Source organism: Cherax quadricarinatus, chromosome 99, assembly GCF_038502225.1.
Source record: "Cherax quadricarinatus isolate ZL_2023a chromosome 99, ASM3850222v1, whole genome shotgun sequence".
In the NCBI taxonomy this organism is placed as follows: domain Eukaryota; kingdom Metazoa; phylum Arthropoda; class Malacostraca; order Decapoda; family Parastacidae; genus Cherax; species Cherax quadricarinatus.
This window is the reverse complement of record NC_091390.1, coordinates 2,832,936-2,840,435: the sequence shown is the minus strand read 5'-3', so window position 1 is coordinate 2,840,435 and position 7,500 is coordinate 2,832,936. Positions and strand designations below refer to the sequence as shown.

General features: G+C 45.2%; 1 protein-coding gene across 1 annotated transcript in view; it reads right to left on the bottom strand.

Annotated features, from left to right (window-relative positions):
- LOC128704733 (zinc finger protein 350-like) overlaps nucleotides 1–7,500 on the bottom strand; it is a 313,299-nt gene that overhangs the window by 215,389 nt on the left and 90,410 nt on the right. The window lies entirely within an intron of this gene.

The window sequence follows — 7,500 nt, the reverse complement described above, 5'->3', positions numbered from 1 at the left end:
GCATCCTGGGTGTTAGTGGACTGGTGTGGGTCACATCCTGGGTGTTAGTGGACTGGTGTGGGTCATATCCTGGGTGTTAGTGGACTGGTGTGGGTCACATCCTGGGTGTTAGTGGACTGGTGTGGGTCGCATCCTGGGTGTTAGTGGACTGGTGTGGGTCACATCCTGGGTGTTAGTGGACTGGTGTGGGTCACATCCTGGGTGTTAGTGGACTGGTGTGGGTCACATCCTGGGTGTTAGTGGACTGGTGTGGGTCACATCCTGGGTGTTAGTGGACTGGTGTGGGTCACATCCTGACACAAAACTGACCTAATTTGCGGGAAATGCTCAGCATAACAAGCGACTTTCTATATAGTAGTATGTCACTGATGTCAGCTATGGTCTGTATACCTTGTACATGTACTTGTATACCTTGTACATGTACTTGTATACCTTGTACATGTACTTGTATACCTTGTACATGTACTTGTACACCTTGTACATGTACTTGTATACCTTGTACATGTACTTGTATACCTTGTGCATGTACTTGTATACCTTGTACATGTGCTTGTATACCTTGTACATGCACTTGTATACCTTGTTCATGTACTTGTATATCTTGTACATGTACCTGTATACCTTGTACATGTACTTGTATACCTTGTACATGTACTTGTATACCTTGTACATGTACTTGTATACCTTGTGCATGTACTTGTATACCTTGTACATGTACTTGTATACCTTGTACATGTACTTGTAGAAAGACATACTGCACCTTGACAACTGCGCTGTTTCTAAACACTAGGGCCACAGAGGTGCTAAGTCTATTTGACTTACCAAGACTATCCTGAGAAACTCACATGTGTGTGTGTTTACATAAGCTGTACTCACATAAACGTGTGTGACTTTACTCGTGTGCAGGGCCTAAGGAGACGTATTAATACTGTGAAATTCCCCATGTACAATTCTACCGAAGGTTGAACGCGATCGACGGCAAAACGTGTACAACAGCTTACCATAGTCTACCCTCGCAATGATACGAAAGTAATTAAGCACTGACAATGGTATAGTCTCCCCTGTAACCACCTCCCGGTATTCTCTGTACACGACCACCCCCTTAAGGAAGGTTCCTTGTCGCTGGTGAGAGGTTCTTGATCTAGGGAATTGGATCTGTGCTCCAGTTCCCTGAATTAAGCCTGAATGCCTTCCATCCCCTCGTAGACGCTGCATAATCCGACGGGTTTAGCGCTTCCCCCTTGATTTTAATAAGGTACATGACCACGCCAGAGGGAATTACCGACGAGGAAGGTGCGGAGAACGCTGGTCTAGCCTCGCTAAATCCTCACGAGGAGCTGTTACGTAATGAGTAATCCGGGGATCGTGTGTATCATCCTCGGTTATGATTGTGCACAATTGACTCTTACTAAATAGTTGTCGAGTTTGTACATTCCATCACTAGAATTATATAAAGCACTCCTATTATGTTTTATGAGAGACGATTCAATTATATTTTCCATAGCGGAACTATTAGGCACAGTGACTTGAGCTGCTGGATGTTTATATGTAATGTCGTGTCGAATAGGTAAAACTTGCGAATTTGACTTAGATAGCAACGCTCTTCTTGCCGAATAAGGCCAGCGAAAATTTGTGTATACAATAAATACACAAAAATTATTCTGAACGTAACGAAAATATGTATTTTATTGTGTTATTAAATTATTGTAAACTTTTCTAAAATATATTTAGTTGAGTTAGGCTAAATCAAATTACGCTTGTTATAATAAGGTCAGGTAAGTTTTCTAAGGTTCTTTTGGTACAAAATTATTAATTTTTGCATTAACATAAATGAAAAAAGTATATAAACGTGTAAGAGAAAATTTTACGACTCATTTTTAAATAAGTTCTTGCTAATTGACCAATTTTTTACCTATCTGGCACGACATATTTATATATATATATATATATATATATATATATATATATATATATATATATATATATATATATATATATATATATATATATATATATATTACATTCCCTTCACCTCCTTCATTCTTTCACTCCTGTATCGCCCCTTCCCCTACACCCATTTCATCCCCCCCCTAATTCTGCGCCCTTCCATTACTCCACTCCTACTCCCTGACCAAGTAAGCTCCCTGTCTCTCTTAAACTTCCTGGAGAATCTAGAAACAACAATTAGAAACATGTCAGTAATGGTCCCCTACAGTGCCGTTAGTAAGAAACTCTCTCTCTCTCTCTCTCTCTCTCTCTCCACTAGGGTTTTTACAAGGTTAAGTTAAGAGTTCCTTCCTTTGTTCACAAGCCAAGAGCTGTTACCTTCCTCAGCTCCCTTGAAAGCTTTTCCTTATTGCTTTTATTGTTTTGAGACACACAAATAGGGAACAGGGTGAAGTTGGAGCCATCTGTTGGCCATTGATGTCACGCTGTACGAACATGTTCCAGACTCGCGTCATTCTATGGATGATTTAAGGTGGAGTGATGCTCTGGAGTACAGCCGGAGTGTATTTTCTGTCAGTCTTAGTGATGTCCTCGAAGTGGAGCCATGTGTTGTACCCTGACAATTATTGCATTGTACATATTACAACCCAGGAGTCCAAATGGTAGTGGTAGTGGTGAGGGTAGTAGTGGTGGTAGTAGTCGTGGTAGTGGTGGTAGTAGTGGTGTATTACAACCCAGGAGTCCAAATGGTAGTGGTAGTGGTGAGGGTAGTAGTGGTGGTAGTAGTCGTGGTAGTGGTGGTAGTAGTGGTGTATTACAACCCAGGAGTCCAAATGGCCTGTTATCCTGGGAGTAAAGGGAGCAAAATAAACACAGCAGAAAAGTTTAGACTTATATTATCCTTCCCCAAATTAGAACAGCAGTATGTTCACTATATACACTACAGTGATAGGTATTAGTGCACTCCACGGTAAGCAAGGCAGAATAGAAGCCACAAGATAGCAGACCGTGCTTCAACCAGCTCTAGAATGGGAATGACAAGGGCAGACAGGAGAGTGGCACCCACATAACCTCTGCGATTGCCAAAACCATCTTCTTATTCGCTGGAACCTGGTTACTAGTTGAACGACGGGGCCCCATCATCAACCCTCAGTCACCTGGTTCACTGGTTGGGGGAGATAGCCTGTAAATGAGGGTGTGTACATGCGTCGAATAAAGGTTACGTACTCTTTGCATGCCATAGTACATGACAAATTGAAGGCTCTGGCGAGAGATAGGTCGGTCCAGGCGAGAGATAGGCCGTCCTGCTCTGTTCTCTCTCCTGTCTAAAGGTTGTAGATGAGAGAGGGGAGCAGGTGATCCAAGACACTGGAGCATATTCAAGGTTTGAGCGCAACTGTGCCTTGTACAGAGTCTTGCAGCTTCTGCTGTCAAATAGGTATGAGATAAATCTTAGTGCTGTTAACTATTGGACCGCCTCGCTTACAAGATTTACTTCTTGATTCTTCATCAGAGTTTAGAATCAAATTTCACCCATTGGATATCCACCTCATCTACGGGTACCAACACACGTCCATTCTTACCACAGCTCCAGCATCACCATTATGGTTCCTAGAGACCATCATTACTTGTGTTTACTGTGAAACAAAGGTAACCTGCCATCGTTTTCCCCAGGCTAATAGGACTGATGAGGGGAGTAAATAAATATAGAGAGACATAGAGAAATATAAATGTTTTAGAACTATGTAGGAGGAAGGACGAGATGAGGGAACGACAGAGAGACATGAGATATGGAAGACAGGCACATGAGATGTATGAGAGGTAATTGATGTATGAAAATAGATGTCATTTCTTCTCTTGGATAAGTGAATGTCAGTGTACAGTCGTCTGCATATGCATGTGATTCTGGGATGAGATGAAGAAGGTCGTTGAAGTAGACATTCCATAACAATGGACCCAGCACGCTTCCTTGTGGAACACTTGCCCCAGTAGGATGTCTTGCTGATTCCGTTCCATTGAGAACTACCCTTAGAGATCTACCATGAAGGTAATCACTGAGGAGACATAGTGTAGAGCCTGCAATTCCCAGTGCTTGAAGTTTTGCTAAGAGGCCCTGGTGCCACTCCCGGTCGAAAGCGCCAGCAATGTCCAGTGCTACCACACAGCTGACTTTGGATTCATCCAGTGACTGGTGCCACTTAGTGGAGAGGTTTAACAACAGATCAGCAGCAGAGTAACCTTTCCTGAAGCCATATTGACGATCACAAAGTAGTGAGTGGTAGTCAAAAAAATCTGTCATTTGTCTTGAGATTATTGTCTCAAGGATCTTACCAGTGATTGACAGGAGTGACACTGGTCTGTAGTTGCTGATTTCTGCTCTGCTCTTCTTTTTGTGAACAGGGACTACATTTGCCTCTTTCCATAGAGAGGGCCATTTACACTGTACTAGGTAGTGCTGAAAGATGCGAGTTAGAGGTGCTGCCGGCTGGTCTGCACATCTTCTCAACAATCTTGGGCTCAACTTGTCTGGGTCCACAGCCTTTTCTTGGTCAAGTGATTTAAGAAGGAAATGCACCTCCTCCTGCCTTGTCACCACTGACAGTTTTGACACAGTTCTCTCTCTCTCTCTCTCTCTCTCTCTCTCAAAAGACATTACGATAGGGAGCAAGGGAAGACATTTCCGTCCAGGATAGGCCGAAACGTAGTCAGAAGCCCCATCCTGGGCACTGAAAAGTTTCTCCAAATCAATCGCAAAATTTAATAGGGAAAAATTTATATTTTAGTCCTTGGTGATAGGGTTGCCCTTGATGCGAGGAACTGGAGCTGCCTTCCCCTCGGATCAAAGCTGACTCCCATTCCTCTTTTATCTCTCTCTTTCTCTATCCTCTCTGTCATTCCCTTCTTCCATGTAACTTCCTCTTCCCTCTTTCCCTAAACATGAATTACCAATCGCCCTCTGTTCTGTTCTTCCTTCGTTTATCACCCAATTAAACTCTTATTCCTTTCCTCCTCTTCTCTCTTCCCCTTTCTTGTCTTCCCTCTCCCATCTTCCCCTCACTCCCTCCTTCCTTCTCGCTGGGGTAAAGATAAACACCAAGAAACCGTTATATATTATTGGTTTCCGATGGCGTCTGAGTAGCAGGGTAGCGGGGTACCGTGGTATCAGGGTAGCAGCCCCCTGGGTAGCGCCGCAGCAGGTTAGCAGGGTAGCGGGGTTGCAGGGTATCATCCCACTGGGAAGCAGGGTAGCATCCCTCTGGGTAGCAGGGTAACAGAGCTGGGTAGCATCCCTCTGGGTAGCAGAGATGGGTAGCAACCCTCTGGGTAGCAGGGTAACAGAGCAGGGTACCATCCCTCTGGGTAGCAGGGTAATAGAACAGGGTACCATCCCTCTGGGTAGCAGGGTAACAGAGCAGGGTGCCATCCCTCTGGGTAGCAGGGTAACAGAGCAGGGTACCATCCCTCTGGGTAGCAGGGTAACAGAGCAGGGTAGCAACCCTCAAGGTAGCAGAGCAGGGTAGCAGCCCTCAGGGTAGCAGAGCAGGGTAGCAGCCCTCAGGGTAGCAGAGCAGGGTAGCAGCCCTCAGGGTAGCAGAGCAGGGTAGCAGCCCTCAGGGTAGCAGAGCAGGGTAGCAGCCCTCTGGGTAGCAGAGCAGGGTAGCAGCCCTCTGGGTAGCAGAGCAGGGTAGCAGCCCTCTGGGTAGCAGAGCAGGGTAGCAGCCCTCTGGGTAGCAGAGCAGGGTAGCAGCCCTCTGGGTAGCAGAGCAGGGTAGCAGCCCTCTGGGTAGCAGAGCAGGGTAGCAGCCCTCTGGGTAGCAGAGCAGGGTAGCAGCCCTCAGGGTAGCAGAGCAGGGTAGCAGCCCTCAGGGTAGCAGAGCAGGGTAGCAGCCCTCTGGGTAGCAGAGCAGGGTAGCAGCCCTCAGGGTAGCAGAGCAGGGTAGCAGCCCTCTGGGTAGCAGAGCAGGGTAGCATCCCTCTGGGTAGCAGAGCAGGGTAGCAGAGCAGGGTAGCAGCCCTCAGGGTAGCAGGGTAGGACAAACCTGTGGCAATAAGAGTGGTCTTCGTACAGTTTTCAACGTTTTCTCAAACCCACCGCCTGCCTCCCTGCCAGACGTAGACAAATAATCTTTTTCTGTAGTCAGTCTTTGGCCTAACTATGCCTACCCTACAATAACACACACACACACATACACACACATATATACACACACACACAAACACATATACACACACATATACACACACACATATACACACATACACATACACACGCACATACACACATAAACCAGGGCCAGGAGCTGAAGGCGGGGCCAGGAGCTGAGTATCGACCCCTGCAACCACAATTAGGTGAGTACACACACACACACACACACACACACACACACACACACACACACACACACACACACAGGGAAACAATTAGAGAGTGATGAACCAGCGAGAATAGATGATGTCTTTACCCAAAGTCATTCTGATGTTGGAGAGTAACTTAAGGGCTAGGTACAACTGTGTTACACGGTGTTACAGTGTGTTACACGGTGTTACAGTGTGTTACACAGTGTTACAGTGTGTTACACAGTGCTACAGTGTTACACAGTGTTACAGTGTGTTACAGTGTTACACGGTGTTACAGTGTGTTACACGGTGTTAGTGTGTTACACAGTGTTACAGTGTGTTACACAGTGTTACAGTGTGTTACACAGTGTTACAGTGTTACACAGCGTTACAGTGTGTTACACAGTGTTACACGGTGTTACAGTGTGTTACACGGTGTTAGTGTGTTACACAGTGTTACAGTGTGTTACACAGTGTTACAGTGTGTTACACAGTGTTACAGTGTGTTACACAGTGTTACAGTGTGTTACACAGTGTTACAGTGTGTTACACAGTGTTACACGGTGTTACACAGTGTTACACGGTGTTACAGTGTGTTACACGGTGTTACAGTGTGTTACACAGTGTTAGTGTGTTACACAGTGTTACAGTGTGTTACACAGTGTTACAGTGTGTTACACAGTGTTACAGTGTGTTACACAGTGTTACAGTGTGTTACACAGTGTTACACGGTGTTACACAGTGTTACACGGTGTTACAGTGTGTTACACGTGTTGCATGTGTTACATATGTAGTTAGTGTTACACAGTACAGTGTATATTACAGTGTTACAGTGTGTTACACAGTGTTACAGTGTGTTTACACAGTGTTATGTAGTGTTACACAGTGTTACAGTGTGTTACACAGTGTTACAGTGTGTTACACAGTGTTACACGGTGTTACACAGTGTTACACGGTGTTACAGTGTGTTACACAGTGTTACAGTGTGTTACACAGTGTTACAGTGTGTTACACAGTGTTACAGTGTGTTACACAGTGTTACAGTGTGCTACACAGTGTTACAGTGTGTTACACAGTGTTACAGAGCCCAAAGGAGCGTAAACGATTTAAAAAAGCGGAAACTACGTAGATATATATATTGCAAGGTGTCCTGTGGCTGGGTTGGTAGCGCACTCGCCTCACACATTAAGGTCCTTGGTTCGATTCCCCGTACGG